Source organism: Eptesicus fuscus, chromosome 11 (assembly GCF_027574615.1).
Source record: "Eptesicus fuscus isolate TK198812 chromosome 11, DD_ASM_mEF_20220401, whole genome shotgun sequence".
Classification (NCBI taxonomy): Eukaryota; Metazoa; Chordata; class Mammalia; order Chiroptera; family Vespertilionidae; genus Eptesicus; species Eptesicus fuscus.
The window spans coordinates 43,869,451-43,893,045 of NC_072483.1; the positions used below are offsets into that span (position 1 = coordinate 43,869,451).

Here is a 23,595-nt window from a genome sequence, read left to right on the forward strand (position 1 = left end):
CTCATTGGCCAGATCCATGGACACCCAGCTACGCCTCTCAACGGCAGGGTAGCCAGGTGTCACGGCAGCCCCCCTCAGCGGCCGTTGAGAGGCTCAGGGGGCTGGAGTCCTGCCCCCTGCGCCTCTCAACAGCAGGGTAGCCCCCCTCAGTGGCTGTGGACCATCAAAAGTGGGGGAGCTGGGTGCCTGTCTGCTCCAGCACCAGCGGACAGGCACCCAGCTCCACCGCGAAAAGCGAAAGCGTGTAGGGGACCCTACACGTGCATGATTCAATCATGCACTGGGCCTCAAATAAATTATATATATAGTACAGTTTGATTTTTCTTTCTTGCAAGTATGTAGGGGAGAGGGAGAGAAATAAGGAGGGAGGGGGGAGACAGAGACAGAGACAGAGTCAGTAAGCTGGTAGAAAAATCAGCCTTAAAAAATTTAAATTCAATATGGGATACCATCATTTTCATTATTGGTTCCAGCCCATTTGTGGTCATAAAATCAATCCAGTGTGTTGAGAACAACATCTTAAAAATAAAATAAGAGAACATCCATGTTGTAAGGTTAAGTATTGTTTTGAGAATCTTGTTTCATTTACAGTATATACACACACACAATCAAGTGTAGTGCATTGAGGCACAGAATGTAACTCTTACTGAGGATCACAGTCCAAAGAACGTTTAAAAAATATTGGTGTTGAGGAAGTAGACTTGCCAACCAAAAATCTTGAGTGTTGCAAGTAGAGGAAAGACCCTGGGTAGCTGCCTCAAAAAATATATCCTAAGCCAATACAATAAAAGATCAGAGGACTGAATTTTGTTGTCTATGTTGACTCAAAAAATTAACTGTGGCTCTGAAAAACCAAGAAAGGGTTTAAAATCTCAATCCACATGGCATCTTTGATACACATGTGATTCACAGTAAGAGGAAAAGAATGATGGCCTGTCTCCCTGCAGTCAAATATCACCTGGACAAGTAGAAATGTGGGTAAACCAGAGCTGGACATAGAGCAATGGACTACTCTGTCAATTACAAAGACCTTACAAACTATCTGAGAGACAAAAGGACAAACATCTAATGATAAGTGAGAGCCTGGGCCCTTTCCAGCTCAGGACTGTCTGGGGTCCGACTGAGAAAGCTGCCTGGCCAAGTCATGCCCTTCCGAATCCCGGGCTTGGCCACCTCAGGAGTGTGTGTGTGGGTGTGGGGGGGGGGGGGGGGGAGGGGGAGCCTGCGGGCGGAGACTGGCAACCTGTTAGCCCGAGTGGAAACTCAGCCTCCTCGGACCCGGCCCAGTCCCTCCATAAAAAGCGAAGATATCATGAGCTTTGAGTCAAGCTACTGGAATAATAACGCCATGCCTACCACTAACTTGCTGGTAGAACGGAAATTAAACTACCTCTCTAGGCTTCAGTTTTTCATACACTGGATGGATTGACTGGATCTCCAAATGAGAAAGAGATCCTGAGAATGTTAAGACTAGAGGATATTCCTGATTTGTTTTATGGCTTCATTATCTCAAGCTAAGGAAGTATTATTTTTCCAATTTTACAAATAGTTGAACTGAGGCACACTGTTACCATAGCTAATGCAAACATGTTGCATTTCTCCCTGGAGTTAAAAGTAAAGATTCTCTAATAGCATCTGGCCCAATAATCAATGAGGATTAAATTAATGCTCCACTAGTAAATTCAGGGAGCAACATCTACCTCTAATTTTTAAACAGTATTTAGCACATTTATTTCTCTGTATGAAGACAAGATTAAGCGGGCAGGCAAGGCTCTTTTGAGAAAAGCAGAAAGTAATGGTTGAAAAATATCCAGTTATGTCCTTTCATGCTGTGTTGTTTTAGCTTTTAATTGCACTGCTTTTTTTTTTTTTAACACTATGTGTTGCCTAGGGGAGTTTATGTTAAATGTGCAATTTAAATATATATATATATACATATATATATATTTAATTAGCAAAGATAGAACTAAAACAAACCTAGGTAGTGGAATTGCCATTTATTATTAGAAATTTCTATGTAAAAATGATGTTTAAAGCAATATAAAAAGAAAGATGCTTGCTACTCAACTGTACAGAAAGTTTAATACATATGTACACTAAACTTCAAATATTAAAAGTTAAATTTAAAGAAATCTAATTGTAGGCTATGACTTAAACCTCATGCATTTCAGCCACAAACTCGAAGAAAAATTTGTACAGTAAAAGCAGTAACAGATTTCCCCCAAACCAGAAATTCTCAAATTAAAGTACAGCACCTTCTGATTTTTTTACAAGAGGATTTGACTTTAATATTCCCATTATGTAGTATAACTTCTCTCTCAACTTACGCTAGCTTCACATTGTCTAGAAATCAGAAAAACTGGTAACTCCATAGGGTTCTAAAAACAGAAATAGTTATTTGATGAGTTTGAAGTGAAGTGTTCTGGATGAGTTTTAAGAGAAGGAAGTGCTTTGATGAGTCTCAGGGAGAAGGAAATAAAAGTCTAATGTAAGCACCAGTTTCACCCTCAATTCTTAGGCTTCAGAAAAGCCTAATTAACCCAGGAAAGGAATTTGGGCCTGGCACACCCAGGTTCAGACGTGGCAGGATCCTGAAACAAAGTTTTTTTTTTTTTTGAACCTTTGAGTCATATGCCACAGGCAAACCAGAGCTGCGATATACAGGTCGTTAAGTCAACAGGTCCTTTAACGAGATGGTGTGCGGTTGGTGACTGGCAGCTGGGTTTCCTCCTGCCACGAAGGAAATAACTCTTTTTGATCAAACCGGAAAGTGGGCGCAGCTCTGGCTTAGGGAGCGCACCCGGAAAAGTGTAGAGACGAAACAGAGAGAGAGAGAGAGAGTAGAGAGAGAGAGAGGAGGGGGGGGATGTCCGCGTCCCGACCACAGCGCGCTTTCCAAACCACTCGGAAACCAGTTAAATGGCTCGGGCGGCCGCGGTTTCCAGCCCCGGACTGTCTGGGGTCCGGCGGGGAACGCCGCCTGGCCAAGTCCTGCCCTTCCGCGTCCCGGGCTTGGCCACCTCGGGCACGGGGGCGGCCGGAGGCTGGCAACCTGTTAGCCCGAGTGGAAACTCGGCCTCCGCGCGCCCGGCCCAGCCCCTCCGGCTCCCCACTCGGCGACCCTCCCGGGGACCGGCTCTCCCGGAGCCTCCCAACGGAGACTGACAGGGGCCAGCGCGGGTGACAGGGCCACCCCGGGGCGCCACCTCCCCCCGGCCTCGGGCGCCCCTTCCGGCCTCTTCCAAGGGGGCAACTGAAAGCTGCCCTCGAGACCATCTCCAACCGGCCACGGGGACCGGACCCCTCTCCCCATCTCTGACCCCCCGCAGCCGTCTACCACCCCATTCTCCGGCTCTACCTAGGAGCCCCGACCCCCCCCCCTCTACCCCCCGGGCCGGGCGCCGGCTCCCCGGCTTACCTGGAGGGTGGGCAGGACCGGGCGGCGGGAAGCGGCGGCCGGCGGGCGCTGGACGTGGGCCGGGCGCCAGGTGCAGGTGGCGGCGGCGGCGGCTCCGGTTGCTGTCGCTACAGTTGCCTCTCAGCCCGGCTCCTCCTCCGCCACCGCCTCCTGCCTTCCCGCTGGGCCTCCAGCGTTGCCAGGAGAGGCCGAACCGAGGCTCCGCTCCCTTCGGAGTCTCCCAGGTGAGCTCCAGCCGGCGACGTCGGCAGGGGCGAGGCCCCCGTCCCGCGCCTGCGCGCCGGCCTCCCGCCCCGCCCCGGCCCTACCTGGGCGCCAGGTGAGGACCCGAGCGCGCGCGCGGGGCGGGGGCGAGGCCCCGGCGGAGCGGCCGCCGGACGGTCCCGGCCCCGCGGCGGGCGAGGCTGGGTCTCCGCGAGAGGCGTTGCTCAGCCCGTCTGTGTTGGAGGAGCCCCGCACTGACCTGGTGGCAGTGGGCACCTCGGAACCGGCACCGCGCCGTCTGGGTCCTCGGGGAAACGGCGGGTCTAGATCTCTCCTCCGCGCTCCGCTCCTTCCTCCTCGGTTCGCCAAAACGAAGGGGTTCGCTGCCCAGCGGCTGGGGGGGCCGGGGCCTCTGGGGGCCACCTCATGACTGGGCAGCCACGGCGGGCTGGTCCGGTGCCCTCGAGCAGGGATCAGCAGCTCTGTCACCCGTGAGGCTGGCGAGCTGTTGGCGCTTCCTCCCCAAGTGGTCCCGATTTCATCACTTGACTCACTTCAGCGCAGCTCGTGGTTTCCGTTTCTGCAAGAGCGCGCTCTGGTAGGGGCGCCTCACGTCCAAAGGAGGAGCCTTCCCCTGCCCAGGAAGAGCCTCCGGTATTTGGCAGGGCCTCGCTAATTGGGGACGCACCACCCTGCCCCGCATGGCTACCGAAACGCACACCGGTTCCCAGAGGCGAGGGGAAGCGGCGACCAGAGAGGGAAGCACGCCTTCCTTGTTGGGAAGGAGACTGTGGTTTCCTGGAGAGGGCTGGCTCCTGCTGCAGGTTTGCTTACAAGCTCCACATCTATTGGGAAGGTGAGAGCGCAGGCTCGAGGGAGAGGGTGGGTTTTGCTGTTGTTTTGAAGCAAAAAAAAATAATAATTGTCAACGGTATTTTTTTTTTTCTTGTATGGTTTTTACAACTTTCTGTCTCAGCCTCCCTTATGCTGTTATGACAAACATTGACATGCCCGAAACCATGGACTTAACATGACCTTTACACCATCCTATGAACTCATTCACTTATTTGACTGTATCTTCAATACATATAGGAATAGAAATAGAAAAAAATAGCGGTAAACGTTTTAGTGACATGCTTAGATATAAGGGGACAAGTTTTTCTATAAAGTTTAGCTGTGGCCTTCCCCCAGGTATTTTGACACATACTTTTATGGTTCTTATTTATTGGTATATTAGTGTTATGCATGACCTAAGAATAAGGTTTTGAAATACCGGTTAGTACAGTATCAACAGGTATAGCTTTATTTTATTTTATTTAAATATATGTTATTGATTTTTTACAGAGAGGAAGAGAGAGGGATAGAGAGTTAGAAACATCGATGAGAGAGAAACATCCATCAGCTGCCTCTTGCACACCCCCTACTGGGGATGTGCCTGCAACCAAGGTACATGCCCTTGAGCAGAATCGAAGCTGGGACCCTTGAGTCCGCAGGCCTACGCTCTATCCACTGAGCCAAACCGGTTTCGGCAACAGGTATAGCTTTAGAACTTGCCTAATCGGACATTGATTTTTGCATCCATGGTGCTATGTTATACCACACCTATGAATTAGATTTAAAACTTTAGTTGTTTGTTTTGTGTATTATGGTTACTTTGTAACCATCAAGGAAACTTTGTGTTGTGACCTTTTAATAGCAGTACCTACAAGCAATTTTTAGGCTCTCTCTCTCTTCCCCCCAAAAAAGTTCAGTTCAGGAACTACTTATGTATATATGGTCATACTAACTTGATAATATTTGTCTTTAGGTCCACAGCTAGTCACACTGACTACCCAAGTTCCCCCCCACACACACACACACACACCTCCCCAACACACACATGCATCATTTTTTTTTTTTTTTTTTTTTAGGTTCTGAATCTTGATTTGCTCTTTGCCTCAAAATGGAGTTGAGAGTGTTAGTCTTTGGGAAATTTGAGAAAAATCCTAAATGTATATCCAAAAATTGTGTATCTCTTATCTTGGACCACCCATCCCTGAATGAGGCAGGAACCAAAGATGATCAGAGTGGTGATGTCCCACCAGGCAAAGATAAACAATTTTTACAGACAGCAGATGGATATAGAACAGCAATCTGGAATCCAAGGACAGAGATGCAGTGACAGCAAGACTAGTCAAGTCAAATAATAATGGAAAAGAGAAGCTAGGACAGTGCTATAAAAAGATAGAGCAAGTCAGTACAACCAAAATGCTGCATGAAGAGTGAAAAAGAACAGAAATAAACTATGAAAACCAGAAGTTACTAAAAATTGACTGTCAGTTTTACAATGGAGACAGATAATTTAAACAAGGAAGCAATATTTTCTGAGTCTGGCATTTCTACCAACATTACATGTACTATTTCATTTCATTCTGAAAGTAGTCTTAAAATTAATGAAAGATTTTTTTTACTTAACAATAAAATGAAAATGCTGCAGGCCGGGGGCGGGGGGAAGGGGGGGCGTTATTATGCTGAAATGTTTATACCCTAAATCTAATCAAAGGAAGATTTTTTAAAAGTATCATACTATTCAAATTAAAAAATAATTTGTTTTATAAAGGGAAATTAGCATTTCATAAAATAAAATCCAAGAGCCTTAGTGTGGCCATGTTTCTCAGACAAACTTATCTTAATACTACATGTTTGGCACACAATGGCAATTAAAACTGAAAATTGAGCAGATTTTAGGAAAGAAGAGAGACAAATCTCTCTCTCTCTCTCACACACACACACACACACACCAAGATTAGACAAAATAATGCTCATTTATATGGATTTGAAATAATATTCACTGATTAAGAATTTCTATTAATATTTAAATTAATGCCAAAGCCAGTATCTGGCCCTTAGTAGATGCTCAATAAATATTTAACTGGATAAATTGATTCATTAAATCCCATGAAAAAGTTAACATGCATAATTTCTTGAGCAGAGTACAAGTCCAAAGAATGGTTTAACCAAACATTATGGAAAGATAATCTGGGGCAAGTAAGGATAATGGACTAGGAATCTGAGGGACAAGCTTCTCATGACAATAACTACCAATTATGTATTTCATAAGGCTCTATGCAAAGCAACTTACACTCCTACAAGTTACTTTACTTCTGGGCTTACATTTTTTTCTTCCACAAAACAAAATAGTGGTGCCAGGTGATCTATCTTTCTGTTCCTTTACACTCTAATTCATGTAAACTCCATGATAAGAGAATGTTCAGGCAAAACAAAACAAAAACCTCTTCTGGATATGTAGGAACAATATGTAATTGAAAACAAAGATGAAGACATATAGTATTTAATTGAGATAGAAATTTCAATTCATAAAAAAAATTGTAATATACATGTAACAAGTAAAATTGTTCAGATTCACTAAGTCCAACTTTAAACATTCTTAGCGTGTTAATTGTCTAATTGTTGGTTACCCAGGGCTTAGCACAGTGATGGCGAACCTATGACACGCGTGTCAGCACTGATACGGGTAGCCATTTCTGATGACACGTGGCCGCATGCCGAGGATGAAACATTTGCTGCTCCTGAGGATGAAACATTTGCGACTAGAGTCTTGGAGTTAGTTTTTTTCCTCAAAGTGACACACTACCTGAGTTATGCTCAGTTTTTTGGCGAAGTTTGACACACCAAGCTCAAAAGTTTGCCCATCACTGGCTTAGCAACTTTAGTTTGAAACATATCGCCTTATTTAACCTTTAAAAACAATTTTACTTCCTGTAGGAACTAGAGTCTCCATTCAGTACCTCAAAGTCAAACTGAGAGATTTGGCTCTAAGACTAAACAGACTGAAATAATTTCTACTAAAAGAGTTGAATGGCTATTGATTCAAAAGGAGAATAGTGCTGGTATCATAGTGAAGAGCCACAAATATGTGGTATTTTTTTTTATTAAGACTCAGCATAGTTGTACATTTAGTTTAAAATATTAGAAAAGTGAAAACATGAATAGCTTATTTTTAGTATGAACTGTCTTGGCCACTGTTTTGTATGAGGACTGCTCAGGTTTTGTTTTTTGTTGTTGTTTTTTTCCCCCCTCTAAAAAATATCAGAACAACCATCTGGAACTTTCAAAGAAGTACAGATTTCTATGAGGGCACTTATTGACTTAAATTGCAGCAGAACTATGTTTTGTTAATCTTGCATCCTAAATGCTTGGCACGTAGTAGGTGCTTAATAAATATTTGATGAAATGGATTGAATAGAGTGCAGAGTTTCAAGCTTTTAAGCATTAGCATAAGAGCAAAAAGAAATGCTCTGCTGAGTCAGGCTAATATGCAATCTAGCTAGCACTAAATTCTGACAGTGGCTCCAAAGTATATTTTGTGGGAAAACGGTGACAGTCCTGTGTGATGATGACCTCAGAGGTGTACTCCAGGTATCCTTGACTCAATCTTTTTTAAATTGATCTCTCTTTTTTCCTGTAAAATTATGTTTTAATTTGTAAAGCAATTCATGTTCATTATAGGAAAATTGGGAAATACAGATAAGCTAAAAGAAACCAATTTTGAAATATATAAAATTCCTTATATGAAGATGAATTAGTGCTACCAGACCCTTTCCTATTGTATATCTTTCCAGATACTTTTATATTGAAAAGTTGGGGGAATAGAATGTGCAATATGGAGGGAGACAGGGACATGTTTAAAAATAAAAAGCTAGATCACATTTGGGTCTTGTTTTTTAGCCAGAATTTTCTAATTAACATATTTTTCCATGCCAATAAATCCATTTTTAACAGCATTATTTTTAATTACTGCATAGTTTCTTTTGGTATGAAAAATCAGTCACTTATTATTGGACAAGAAGATTGTTTCCAAATTGTGCTATTGCAAACAGTGTTCTAATGATCACACTCTTCATCTCCTGATCACCATTTCATCTGCTGAAACATTTATGATTTTCTTCTGACTTTTATAAACCAGTTTGCATTAGTCATCCAATATCGTAAACAATGTTGATATTATTAGAGGCATCATATCACAAAGACTAACCATAGAAAATATATTAGCAATTTAGCATTTTCTCTTTGTAAGAATATTAATTCTAGTTTTCAAATCTTTATATGAAGGATGATCACTATCGGGAAAACCTTATCACTTAAGAAATATGGAAGTACAGTGTCTCACTTATTTCAGAAAAGTCAGATTTCTTACCTGATCATAACATACTATTTCCCTCTTCTGAAAATCTGTATATTTTTTGATACAATATTCTTTCTTCGCCTCTCTAAAACCCCTCCAGCCCAGCCAAAAGCCCTAGAATCCTGTGAAGCCTCCTGGATCAGCCCAAATCACCTTGATATTTCTTCATTTCAGTGCAGTGACATAAACTTCCCTTCTCCTTTGGACCTCACTCTCCACTCCCCACTCTCTTATCCAATACCATAAAGGGAAAATTGTGGAGAGACACTACCTGAGTTTGGTATCATTTACAGACAGATAAGTTGCAATGATTTTAAAAATAAATCCAAAGCCCAGCCAGTGTGGCTCAGTGGTTGAGCATGGACCTATGAACCAAGAGGTCAAAGTTTGATTCCCAGCCAGGGCACATGCCAGGTTTGCAGGCTCAATCCCCTATGGGGGTGTGCAGGCGGCAGCCCATCAATGATTCACTTTCATCATTGATGTTTCTATCTCTCTCTCTACCTTGGAAATCAATAAAAATAAATAAAAAATAAAATCCTAGAGGATAGGGATGCTATTTTACTGTAATAGGTCTAAGGTATTAAACCAAAAGAAATAGCATCAAGTTAAAGAGAGAAATATGGATTTTTTTATGCATACCAGAAAGGGAATTTTGAAGGAAATTATAATTTTCCAGTGTCTTTGATTTTTAATTTATTAACAGAAGAATGATTTGTTGCCCAAGATAAAATGTCGTCATCGTACCTCCTCCCCCACAGCTAATCACAGTATCAGAATGCACCTGTTCTCTACTCCCAAGGGAGTCAACTGACGCTAAGACCACAGCCCACTCTTCTGCTCTGCCAAGCTTCAGAGACCGGACAAGCAGCTGGCATTTAGGGACACACACACACACACACACACACACACACACACACACATACACACACATCACTGCCAGAGAAGGAAATTTATTTCTATTGGAATGATTGGTGGATAGCAGAGAAAAAGGTGAGGAAGAAGCTATTGTAGAAAGGGGTTTAGAAGGTTTAGGAAATGATAAAGAAGAATAAAGGATGAAAGAATCATTCATGTGGCACATCCTCTGAAGGCTTAAGGAGAAGCTTTGGGCACAGACACCCGCCTATTCCAAGGCCTGGTAAAGCAGCTTTACTCCTGGGAGTGAAATGGAAGCAGTTTAGCTAAACCTGGAACAACCTCCAATTTCTGTCCCTCTTCCCTTCTCCCCCCACGGCAAACTCCATACAACTTTAGAATAACTACCTAAATTCTGTGGTAAAGATCTTAGCCTTCATCACGATCCAGTGTGTATTTAATTCGCAGTAAGCTGTCATCCAGCAGGGCCTTGACTACCCTAAACAGTGCTTTGTGTGAATTAGCAAATTTCACCACTAGGCAGAGAGAGTCCACCGTACAGGGCCGGGCAAGTGGATGACCCCTACCTCGTGCTAGATGCAAATCCACTCTAAGGCATCCCACTGGCTGAATGGAACCAGGCAGCATTCCAGCCCTGCTTACCCTTCAGCAGGATACCTTTATTCAGGGCACAACATGCACAGCCTGGCGTCTCATCCAGTGAAATCTGTCTCCTTTCCGTTGGAACCTAGAGTGCCTGTGCTACTCACACTGGCCAATAGAATATGGTAGCAGGGACATTATGCGACTTCCGAGGCGAGGCCTTGAGAGATTTCTCACCTTCTGCTTTGATTCTCTTGGAATGTTGCCAAGCCACAAAGGAGACTGGAATGGGTCATGGAGAGAGAGGGGTCCAGCTGTCCCAGATGTACCAGCTGAGCTCAGACTCCAGCCAGCCACTAGCTAAATGCAATATTGTGTTGGAGCCTAGGCAAATACTGGCAGAAGAACCACCTTATCAGCCCACGACATTTTGATACATTATTAATTTGTTGTTATTTTAAGCCACTAAGTTTGGGTGGATTTTTTATTTTTATTTATTTAACTATTTTATCTAAATTTGGTCTCTCGATAAGAACATAAGCATCGTTTCCATTTAGGCACCCTTTGTACTCTACCTGTTCATACAGAGAGAGCTTTGGGAATTTTTAAAGTCTAAGCCTTAAATGACTCTACACAAAACATATGCCATAAACCGTGTGTGTTGGAGAATATGTGCTCAGTCTGAGTGGGTTTTCTTTTTTAATATATTTTATTGATTTTTCACAGAGAGGAAGAGAGAGGGACAGAGAGTTAGAAACATCGATGAGAGAGAAACATCAATCAGCTGCCTCCTGCACACCCCCCACTGGGGATGTGCCCGCAACCAAGGTACATGCCCTTGACCGGAATCGAACCTGGGACCCTTCAGTCCGCAGGCTGACGCTCTATCCACTGAGCCAAACCGGTTTCAGCCTGAGTGGGTTTTCTATTCCCAGCCCAAATTTTGATAGCGTGTGTTCAGAATGGGGAAAGAGAAGAGAATCGGGGGCGGGCGGGGTCTGGGTAGGAGCACGGGCAGCATGCTGAGAAGAAGCCCTGTAGTCTCGCCATACTGCACAGCTACATGGGCCACCATGCACATTGAATGAAATGTGCAGTGATGCAACAGGGACCCTAGACCCAGACTGGTGAGGGCACCCTGAGAGCAAAAGAGAAGCCGCGCTCATAGGCTGTACTTTGGAGAGCAGTAAGACCCCAGGGTCATTTCTTGCCCAATGTTGGGTGATAACAGAAAACATTTCTAAATGGGGTCTTTAATCAGGCAGGCCTTGGATAGCCCCACAGCCTTCTTGTGCCCCAGAAAGATTCAGAGAACCCCCAAAATGTTGTCCACTGTAGGTGTTTTTGCAAATTAAATTTTATTGGAAGAGAGACATGTGCATTCCTTTACCAATTACTACCAAGTGTAGAGTTGAATAGTTGTGAGAGAAACTGTATGGTCTGTGAAGCGTAAGATACTTACTATCTACCCTTTACAGAAGACAGTTTGCCATCCTTAGATGAAGCACAAAGAACTTAAAAAACCTAAATCTTGTGTCATGACACATATCAAAAATAAACTGTGTAGACCATGACCAAAAGATGCATTGGAACCAGGATATAGTATCAGTGCATGACGGCCTGGATACCTGTGATGGCCTAATGCTGATATTTCCCCTCTCTCATCCCATACCTTGCACTAGAGAACACCTATGGAAGATAGCTGATTCCCTCATGAAACAGGGCATATCCCTGATTTTACTGAGATTTAGTTATTACCACCTGCTGTAAAAAGAATTTGAGAGAGAAATCACTTTAGAAAAATAACTTTAAGTTTCTTATATATCTGATTCTGTATTCAGAAACTAGCACTCTACAAGGACTTTCATAGTGATAAGCACAAAATTGATGCAAAAGAAATCTATGTTGAGTGGTCAGCCTCAGTGGGTTTTCCTTTGGTCTCTTGCTTTACAGAAAGCATTGCCATATCTGATGATAATGATAATGATGATGCACAATTCCTTATTCCACTCCCTCAACTGTAAGCTTTTCCATTCCCTGAGAAAACTATTTCTCTCTCTTGTCTCAAACCCCCAAAAAATATTGGTAAATGCTTTGGATAAGGAAGTTGCTTATGATCCACTCAATGACTGATGGTGTTGTACTGAAAAAATTTTACTTCCTACTTTGAGCTGGAATGCTAGGCAGAGAGAACATTTACTGAGGACTAACTTTGTGCCTGGAATTATTCCTACATATCTCAGTTAGTGAGGAGACCTCAATGAGAAGCTCAGAGATACATGGCTAATAGAGTTGGAATGTGAAAGCAGGTCAAACCCCAAATCCCTTGTTCTACTAACCACATATCATAGAAGGTATCAAATAATTTTGCCTTGAATCCAAGGGTGAATGATTTGTCATCTTTTGCTTATCTTTAGGCATTCATTAACAATTTCTATTTTCACAGTTTAAATCTACTCATATACTGATAACATATGGAAAAGTTAAGCAACATAAGGTTTTATTCACATATACATTTTACAGTATCTTCAAGTATATTAAAACCAAAATGGTTAATTTGTTTTATGTAAAGATATCTTTAAATATAAGATGCTATGAAATAATGTCATACCATAAAGCAAACACACTTATTTCTACAATCAAAACATTGAGGATCACAGGAACCTCTAGCTAACTCAAGAGAATAAAGGAGAGTACAAAACCATTTCAATACAGAGCTCCATTTCACAATAAGGAACACAAGTTGTTCATTTGGGTACTTTAAGTATAATTATAAGTACGATGAGAATTCAAAATTGTGGTTGTTAAAATTTTGGTATAATTGTACAGTAACTGAGTATATGATATTTAAAAACATAAAACAAAATCCTCCAAAGTAATGCTTTATAATATTTAATAACATAATTTTATCCATCTATATATATAAAAGCCTAAGCTACTGTTATGACCAACAGACCAGAACGACTGGTCGACCAGTTGCTATAATGCTCACTGACCACCCGGGGGCAGACTCTCAGTGCAGGAGCTACCCCCTGGTAGTCAGTGCGCTCCCACAGCCAACCTCCCACGACCCCTCCCCATGGTCGGCCCCCCAATCGATCCCAATGGGAGGAGGGGCTGTCTGGCCAACCTCCTGCAGCCTCTCCCCCTGGCCGGCCAACTTCCCATGGCCCCTCCCCGCTGCTGGCCGGCCCCCCAATAGGCCTTGATCGCTGAGGGACCCCACCCATGCACAAATTCGTGCCCCGGGCCTCTAGTTACAAATAACAAATGTAAATAAAATACCTCCAAATGGATATTTTAACATAAATATAAGAGTCTCTCTTACTTCTAAGTACTATATAACTTTAGTTGAAAGTGAAATGCTTATAAAGCCTATTGGACCAATGATTTGTAACTAAATCAATCTCTTGTCAGAAGCAAAAATGTGAATGAGAAGATACAATAAAGTGCATTTATATAAAAAATGGAATTGTGAACTTTGAAATTTAATGTTACTGGAGCACATACACACATACTAGATATATGAAATTGCAGTGTTTGGATTGTATTTAAGGATCCATTCTAGCAGTATATAATATAAAACTATTCAATGAAAAGGTAGACCAAAATAAGAATACTCATGTATAATATATTTTACAATATCTCAGTAAGAGTTTTCAAAATAACTTTTCATTTCTAAAGATTATCAAACACAAGAGACCTGGGGCAGCCTGTCAATTTGTTTTATGGAAATTGTAGCATCACAGACCATACCGAACTGAACACAAGTAGATGCGTTTTAAAGGACTAAATGATTATATTACCTTTAAATATTTTGCTTAGATATAATAATAACAATGATTGGGTAGCAATATTTGATTTTTATTTATTTATTTTACCAAATAGAGAGCAGTTTCAAAAGAACATTTATTAAATGCATGGAGTATATAGAGAATCATAACAATTGTGTACCTACCACCAACTTAAAGAGAAAAAATATTACTGTGATATCACCTGTGGGACTCAAGTCCTACCACTTCACAACTTTGAATTTTGTGTTAATCATTTCCTTGCTCTTCTTTAGAGTTTTGCCACATATGTTTGCATGCCTAAACAAAATGCTAATTAATTCTGTACACTTTTGAATTTTATATATTATGAAAATGTATGCGTTATAGTCTGCTACTTGAATTTTTGCTCACTATGTACCCAAGATTTATACTTTTTTTTTTTTGCAGGTAGCTGTAATTAATTAATACTCACACTGTATTGGGTTTATCCATTCTACACTTGATGAATACTTGAGAAATCTCCAGGTGTATGTATGAGAGAAAGAGATTACAAACAGTGCTGCTCAGAACATTATACTTGCCTTCTGGTGCATGTAAAAGAACTCTTGGATACCAAGAAGTGAAATTGCTGGGTTAGAGCAAATTTACCAGATAATGATCAATTGTTTTCCAAAGTGGTTATATAACATCCTTATGGTTTGATGGCATGTTCCTTTACTGAGTTATATGTTGTCTCTATCTACCTGTAATTATATGTTACTCTTTTTAACATATATTGCTTTTCTGAAACTATTTCTTATACTAGAAATCTAAATAACAGTATTAGTACTGCTTTTTCAAAGACCCAAGAATTATGAAAGATGTGGTTGATTGGGAATTTTTGTTATTTGTTGCCAGGAAACAAAATATTAAGGAAAAATTAGAAGAATGTTTTAGTTATGTCTTAACAGATGGAAAAACAAACGTATTTATCTTTTACTTGCCTTCTATTACACTACTCATGTCTTCATTTCCAGGACTGAAATAGGCATTGACTCCATTCTCAATCTTGGTCTTTGATGGTCTAAAGAAGTCCAAGGGTTTATTGTTAACATTCAAAATAATGTGTTATGCAAAGAAACCAATTTCAGGGATGGAGGGAAAGCTGCACTTCCTTAGCTATAACATAAACATTATCAAAATGGAAATATTGGAAAATATTTCAATATATTTTTGTCTCCTTCATAACTGTTTTTGTACATTTTTTTTTCTCTTGTAACAATTCTCCACTTTAAGCTGAAGAGGGTTCATTAACGGGCCCATTGGGTATATTGCAAATATTCTAAAAGTTTAGGCTTTACTTAACTAAAACCCTCTGGGTACAATACCACCAGAAGCACATGCTTCTCATTTATATCTAATAAGTTCTTTTTAATCAGTGCAAACCCACAAAAACGTGTTGTTCTTTAGAAGGAACATTTTGTAAAATGCCAAAAAAAGTTGTGTTCCCTTCGTGTGTACACATTCTACTTTTCAAAGCTTGGTAATGTTATGGGAACTACACATTATTTGAATTAGAATAAATCAAAGATATTATCTTAAAAATTCCTTGGGTGGTTGGTACCCACTCAGCTCTCATGCTCAACTGATTAATGTGTGTGTCCCTAGGACTAATAGGATCAGAAAGTGATAAAACCTTATCTTGCAGTTAAGGTGCAGTGGCTTAGAGTTTCCCCAATGTGTTCATTTCAGTAGGCCAGTGTACTAAATGAGTAACCAAAATTATTTATAAAGAATCCTTACCATTAACCTAATGAGGAATTATTGGACACTAAATACTATGATAAGCCGGGATGTTGGGCGTCATTTAATGCCTGTGATCTTGATCCGGCATCTAGAAGTGTTCTGGAATCTGGAGAAGGGCTGTGCATAGATTAAATAAGAGTCCAGAGATGAAATATAATTTTGAAAGGCATATTGGGGGAGGTAGAGGAGCCTGGCTGAAGAAACCAAGTTCTCCTTGTCTCAGGACCCCTTGCTTTTTATTAACACAATTTGTCCTAAGGCAAGGTAGAGATATACACTTCAAAGGGTAGGGTTTCATACAGAATCCATTGTCAGATTAGGGAATAGCCTACAGCTGTTCAGGTATTTGGCCAATAGGAGGCAATAACATGTAGATTGAGATGCCCTGAGCTTTCTGGCAGTAAACCATCAATTTAATGCATCCTTTTCAGGTTTGGGGAAATGCCTTCAGCTATTCCCAACAGGTGACAACATATGTGACTCAGCCCTTGTTGAGTCCCCAAGTTCCATCAACCTTTTGATGAAACTCTTGCAATTATGACATGCTGGAACTGGCTTCTGGCACTATGATAAGAAACATATCATAGGTTCCTACTAAAATTTAAATGGAGAATGGCAGAAAGTTTCTGAGATTTCTAAGCAAAATATATATGAACTCTAAGTTACATGGTCATTGTTAATGCTTTGTTCATGGAGGGCTAGGCAGTACAGAGATACTTTCTAATCTACCATCCAATATTGCAAAGCAAGCATATCAGCCATTAAAAAAATCAAGCATCTTGAGCTAAAATAATAATGATATTGAGTGAATGTTAATCAATGATAATTATGTATACTAAGCATTTTACATACCTTATTTCAGTTAATTTGCACAAGGCTTTTTGAGGTAGGTAATAGTATTACCATGTTACAGATGACGAAACAGAGGCTAGAAGATTATATAAATTATCCAAGGTTACAAAGCTACTGAGCATCAGAGTAAGGACTCAGTCCATGCAAGCTGATACAAAAGCTTGTGTTCTTATTCACACTGTTTAATTCTAAATACCATAATAATAAATGTTTTCCATTAGTACTTTCTTTCTCACATGTAAGAAGACTGATGGTCCAAACACTGTCTGAATAGCATGCTTATTGTGTACACCAAGCATGTCAAACTCTCGGCCCACGGGCTGCATGCAGCCCACAACAAATATTTTTGCAGCTCAGTCAATATAATGGAATGTAAGAAACGTTTTAATAAAAATTTCATTACTTAATTTTCACAATATCCTGTTATACTTAACTAGAGGCCCAGTGCACAGATTTGTGAACATTGAAAGTAAATTAATTAGGAGGTGGCCGGTGGGGTGCTACTGGGCAAAATGGGCTGGACACACTCTGGAGACAACCTCTTGCAGTCCTTCCCTGGCTAGCCACACCTGGGGCAACATCGAGGCTCAAAGGGTGTCTCCGGCAGGTGAGGTCCATAGACCTGGCCTGTGTGGGATCCCTTGTCACGTCCCGCGTGTTTCAGAGATCCCGTTCGGGTCCGGTTTCTGGAGAAGGCCGCAATCAAAATGAAGAGAAGCTAGAAAAGAATCAATTTGGGAAAATGTGGGGCCAGGCGGGAGCCCACCTCTAGTGGGAGGACTTCCAAGCTCTGGCCTTTGCTCTATCCCTTTTATTAGAGTTCTGAGATACACCCATTGCCCTTAGGCAGGTAATTCCAGTAACAGACAGATGATCTTTATCAATAAGGATTTACATGATTATTTGGTGGGGAAGTTGCCTCAGTTACCATTGTCTCAATTAGATAGAGAGTGGTTTGCTCTGACCTTTAGCTTCAAGGTTGACCAGCCTTCCCGAGTTCCCTTTTCACATAACTACCAAGTGACAATGTTCGGTTTCCGGCACTGGCCTGCAGGGATCAGGCCGAAAACAGCAGTCCGACATCCCGCAAGGGGTCCTGGAGTGCGAGAGGGCACTATGCAAAGTTGCTGTTGCTTGGCAGCTTCTGTGTTGAGCTCTGCCCCCTGGTGGTCAGTGCACATCATAGCTACCTGCCAGTCTGCGGGTCAGCTGGTCATTTAGACTTTTATATATATAGATTATTAATAACAAACTAACTACAACGTTTGCTAATGACTGATCACTATAATTGTGTTGCATTCATTTCCCTTATGCGCAGGCGCACCATTTCTCTCCACTAATACTAGCAGTGAATATTTTAGCAGCTGATTGCCACGTAATTAGTTTTGTACTGACTTGTTTGGTATGTGCAACAAGAAATATTTCACTTTTGGAGAACAAAAAAAAATAGGTTTATTTGCGTTACGCTTATTAATTTGTTCAGTTATTCCATGTCTGGTAAGATAATATTCAAGAAAAAATATTAATTTTTATTGAAATGTTCTATTATTTTATGTTAACAATTACTCATTTATTTCAGCCCTTTGTATTCAGCATGTCTCTATCGAAATAAACCTACGTTTCTATGAAAATTGAAGCTTTTCTCTTTTTGTGGCCCACATAAACTTAAACCTTGTTTATTTGGCCCGTGTTAGCCTTTGAGTTTGACATGCTTGGTGTATACTATGCTGTGGAGAATAATACAAAAATTTATTCACTATCCTTCTTCTCCCAAAGAGCTTACAATGTAGATGTGAGTGGGGTCGTTAAACATGAACACAAATACATATAATAAAAATATAGGGTCCTCGCTGGTTTGGCTCAGTGGATAGAGCATCAGCCTGTGGACTGAAGGGTCCCAGGTTTAATTCCAGTCAAGGGCACATGATGGGGTTGGGGACTTGATCCAGATCAATCAATGATTCTCCCTCATCATCGATGTTTCTCTCTCTCTCTCCTTCTCTCTTCCTCTCTGAAATCAATAAAAATATATTTTTAAAAAATCAGTTTGCAACAAAATATTTTTTTAATTTAAATGGAATGTACTGATGCTTAGTTTCCTTTAAACATCTCAACACATGATACTGACAAATGTGGAGACAGCTGGTAAAACTGTATGTGTTAATTGCCAACATAACTAATATTTACTATAAAAAATATTTCTCAAAATAATTTTTTCATTATCGTATAGCCGTATACATCTAGCATTCTTTGTTAATGTTTTGAAAAGTATATATTATCTTTTTCTTTTTCCTTTCAGGATTAAAATATAAAGTTTTACGTTTCCTACTACGTCTACTTTACGAATATTCTTAATACTGAAAATTAATCTTTTCCTATAAAATTCCATGGACAGCTATTCTCTGATTATCATGTCTTAGCACTATGAGGATTTTATTTGTTCAAATAAATTGTATTCTTTTGAAGAAAGAGCTCCTCAGAATAACCTTTCCTTTTTCATTGTTTCCATACCAATGATATTTCACCCCATTGTTTACTTGTCCTGAAATTTGACAGCAGCAAAAGTCCTACTATACATTATACTTTTCTCTGGTCTTCAACCACAGTTTACAAAGAAAGAGAATCTAATTGTGACTTAACAAATAGAGGTGTTTATTTTCATGTAAAAAGTCTAGAAGTAGGTGGTTGCTGCCCCCTTTGGATTAGTTACTCAGCAGTATAACCAATAACTTGCTTCTATTTTTCTGGTCCATTGTCTTCAAGGTGCTGGTTTCCTTCCCCAAGGTTGTCAACATGTCTGCCACTGGCCAACAACACCTGCCCACGCCGGGACAGGATGGTGGGAAGGGCTGCCAGCTACTTATGTCTCTTTTTGTCAGAAAGGCAAAAGCTTTCCTAGAAGTCTCCTAGAAGTCCCCTTAGTGACTGCTCTTTACATCTCAAGACCAACATGAATTTTAAAGGAGGCTATGAACACAGGAAATAAGTCTCATCGTTGAAACATTGCCCAGGGATGTGTACGTTGATGGTTCAAACAAAATTATAAATTCTGTCAACAAAAAAGATGGAATGGGTATTTGGTAGGGAGCAAAAAGATTCTGTCTAAATGTTTCAGGTCATGTGAAATGTAAAGTTGTTGTGTCTATTCTCTTTCTTATGTATAGGTCTAAGTCAGTGGTTAGCAAACTGCGGCTCGCGAGCCGCGGTTTGCCGCTCTGTTGACTAATGAGTTTGCCGACACTGGTCCAGGTCATAAAAATTGCTGACACTATAAATCCTATATTATAGATGTAGATCGACTATATCCTATATACTAAGGCAATATCCCCTCACTCAGTTGCACTAGTATAAGAGGTACTAAACAAAACTAGAGGGTAATATCTATACAGTCTTAGGCAGCTCAGGTTGGCCAGCAACACCAGATCTATATGAAATACTATGGACTGAGTGGCTTAAGCAACAGACATTTATTTCTCGTGGTTCTAGAGATGGGAAGTCCAAGATCAAGGTGCCACCAAGATGAAATCCCTGTTGCGAGCACATTTCCTGGGTTGCAGACAGCCTCTGCCTTCTCACTATGACCTCATGTGATGAAGAGAAATCACTCTTCTTTTTCTTATAAGGATACTAATCCAACACGAGGGCCCCATTTCATGACCTCACCTAAACCTAATTATCTCCCAAAGTCTCTGCTTCCAAATACCATCACATTAAGGGGTTAGGACGTGCCCTGGCTGGTTGGAATGTTGGTTGGAACATTGTCCTTTACACCAACATTGCTTGTTTGATTCATGGTCAGGGTGATACCTGGAATGGTGAGCTGAGGGTTTTTCCCCGGGTGGTGTCTCGCAATGCTGAAGAATGAGCTCCTCGGACCAGAAGATTTAAGCAAAAGCATGGAAAATTTATTACAAGCAGACTCCCCAAGGGGGAGGGGGCCCAAATAATGGGTTGCCAGCAAAGCAAGTCATTTTAGGAGTATATATGTGCTACAAGCCTGCTCCATATCTATCTATGTCACCACTGGATCCATTCCCTCATTGTTCTTGCCCAGCAATGGACCTGAACTTTCTCTGTGTCTAACTGTACATACACCTTGTTGCTGCAGGCCCTTCCTTGGTTTCCCATGCCTCACTCGCTGTGTCCAAAAACATTTTAATTTTTTTTCAGCATGGTTGGTTTCTGTGATTAGGCTGGCTCACACTGCCATGTCTGCCCCTGCCTATGTTCCACCTGCCTTTGTTCCCCACTGGTACTGTTTGCCTGCATTTCAAGCTAACTTCTCTATAGGGCACATACCTAGGTTTTGGGTTTGATTCCCGGTTCCAGACGCACACAGGAGGCAACCAATCATATTTCTCTTTCAGAAGGATGTTTCTCTCTCTCTCTCTCTCTCTCTCTCTCTCTCTCTCTCTCTCTCTCTCTCTCTCTCCTTCTCTGTCTAACAAAACAATAAAACATATCCTCAGTGAGGGTAAAAAAAGGGGGGGTGATAGGACTCAACATATGCATTTGGGAGGAAACAGTCATTTCATAACATACATTACACACTATATATTACATATATAATTGGGGTGTCCCAAGTCTTTGAGTGCCTATACATTTCTGTGACCAATAAAATTGTAGACACTAAAAAATATGGAAAAAAAATTCCAGCCTTTAAAGCATTTAAACAGAGGGAAAAAAGCTAATAATGCAAATTCAAACTGAACTAAAATGTTACATAATCAATATAATAATACCAACCTTTTACCTGTGGTCTATTATACAGTATATTAGCAATATAACATATAATCATTCCAGCAAACATGCTAGGTAGTTACTGACCTCATATTAAGGATGAGAAAACTGAGAACACTGAGACTTTAAGTAACTAGTTCAAAGTCACCCAAATCTTAAGCAATGAAGCTGAAGTTGGAGTAGTTCATTTTCCCCCCAAAGCCATGCTTGCACATAGTACGCATGTCACCACATGCTGCTTACTTGTGAATGAAAGCTTCCCTCATTTTATAATGTTGCCTTGTTTTACTCTTCTTTATTCCTAGCTCTCTCATTGGTGGCTTAGATAAATGGGTAGATGGAAACAAGATCAGATTATTGAGAGATGATAAAGTGATGAGAGATCAGATTATTAGGAGGCAGTATTAAGAGTAAGAGGTGAATGAAAGAGTGGAAAAAGAGTAAAGAGAAAAATGTGGGATTATGCAGGGAACAAACAGGAAAGGGGAGAGAAGAAAGGAGTGATTACTGACTGGGTATTTCTCTGGGCTGTGGATTGAGGGAATGGCAGTATCCCACTCCATGTCCCTGCTTTCTCTGATCTCCGGCCAGAGTGTGGTTTGGCACGGTACATCTAACATTTAGCAGGGTTCTGGGAGAGGCTCATGGTAGTGACTGAATTACGCTTTCTCTAGCTATTCTTGTGTTCTAATCCTCCCCTGAAGGTCTTTTATGGTTAATCTCAAACCACATAAATATTTAACTCTCCTTTTAGTTACATTCCAGAAGCCTGTTCTCAAATAAGCATAAGTTAATACTCTAAATATCAGTAACCACAAACTGAGATTAATCTACCCTAATGTCACTGTGTTCCTCCTCTTCAATTGAGTTAAAAGCATGGATGTACAGAAGGCCTTGCCCATCAGTTACGTGGCACAGAATCTCAGATATGGAAAGGAGCTGAAGGTCCTAACTACTCAGACAATATCTGAATCTACCTCTCCCTGCCCACCACTGAATCCACCTCTCCCTGCTTACCACCACCAACAACTTTTTTTTTTTTTAAACCATCTACAAAGTGGTATTTTAGCTATATTTAATACTCCCAAACTCACTGCTTCTGCAGTGGTCCTTTCCATCTTTGGACACCTCTGCACTTTTAAATAGTGCTTTCTTATTTTACCAGTCAGTATAACTGACATATTCTGCGGTAACAAAAAAAGCTTTATTTCTTTTTTAAAAAAATAAATCTTTATTGTTCAGATTATTACAGATGTTCCTCTTCCCCCCCACCCATAGCTCCCCTCTATCTGATTTCCACCCCCATGCCTTTCCCTCCCGCCACTGTCCTCATCCATAGGTGTAAGATTTTTGTCCAGTCTTTTCCCACACCCCTCATGCCCCCTTCTCCCTGAGAATTGTCAGTCCACTCCCTTTCTATGTCCCTGATTCTATTATATTCACCAGTTTATTCTGTTCATTAGATTTTTTTTATTGACTTGATTTTTAGATTCACTTGTTGATAGATATGTATTTGTTGTCACTTTGTTGTTCATAATCTTTATCTTTACCTTTTTCTTCTTCTTCCTCTTCTTAAAGAATACCCTTCAGCATTTCATATAATCCTGGTTTGGTGGTGATGAACTCCTTTAGCTTTTTCTTGTCTGTGAAGCTCTTTATCTCACCTTCAATTCTGAATGATAGCTTTGCTGGGTAGAGTAATATTGGTTGTAGGTTCTTGCTGTTCATCACTTTGAATATTTCTTGCCACTCCCTTCTGGCCTGCATAGTTTCTGTTGAGAAATCAGCTGACAGTCATATGGGTACTCCCTTGTAGGTAACTAACTGTTTTTCTCTTGCTGCTTTCAAGATTCTCTCTTTGTCTTTTGCCCTTGGCATTTTAATTATGATGTGTCTTGGTGTGGTCCTCTTTGGATTCCTTTTGTTTGGGGTTCTCTGTGCTTCCTGGATTTTTGAGTCTATTTCTTTCACCAGATAGGGAAAGTTTTCTGTCATTATTTCTTCAAATAGGTTTTCAATATCTTGTTCTCTCTCTTCTTCTGGCACCCCCATAATTCGGATGTTGGTACGTTTGAGGTTGTCCCAGAGGCTCCTTACACTATCTTCATATTTTTTTCTTTTTTTTTCTTTTTGTTTTTCTGGTTGGGTGTTTTTTGCTTCCTTGTATTTTAAATCTT

General features: G+C 40.8%; 1 protein-coding gene across 3 annotated transcripts in view; it reads right to left on the reverse strand.

The window, feature by feature from the left end:
• Positions 1-3,746, reverse strand: part of GALNT3 (polypeptide N-acetylgalactosaminyltransferase 3) — a 55,690-nt gene extending 51,944 nt beyond the window's left edge. For 2 of the 3 annotated variants that reach the window (XM_054723139.1, XM_054723137.1), the window contains exon 1: positions 3,419-3,746. The gene's annotated coding sequence lies outside the window, so the exon portion shown is untranslated. The remainder of the gene's footprint in view (positions 1-3,418) is intronic. The other variant, XM_054723138.1, reaches the window with a different exon arrangement.
• Between the last annotated feature and the right edge of the window lie 19,849 nt (positions 3,747-23,595).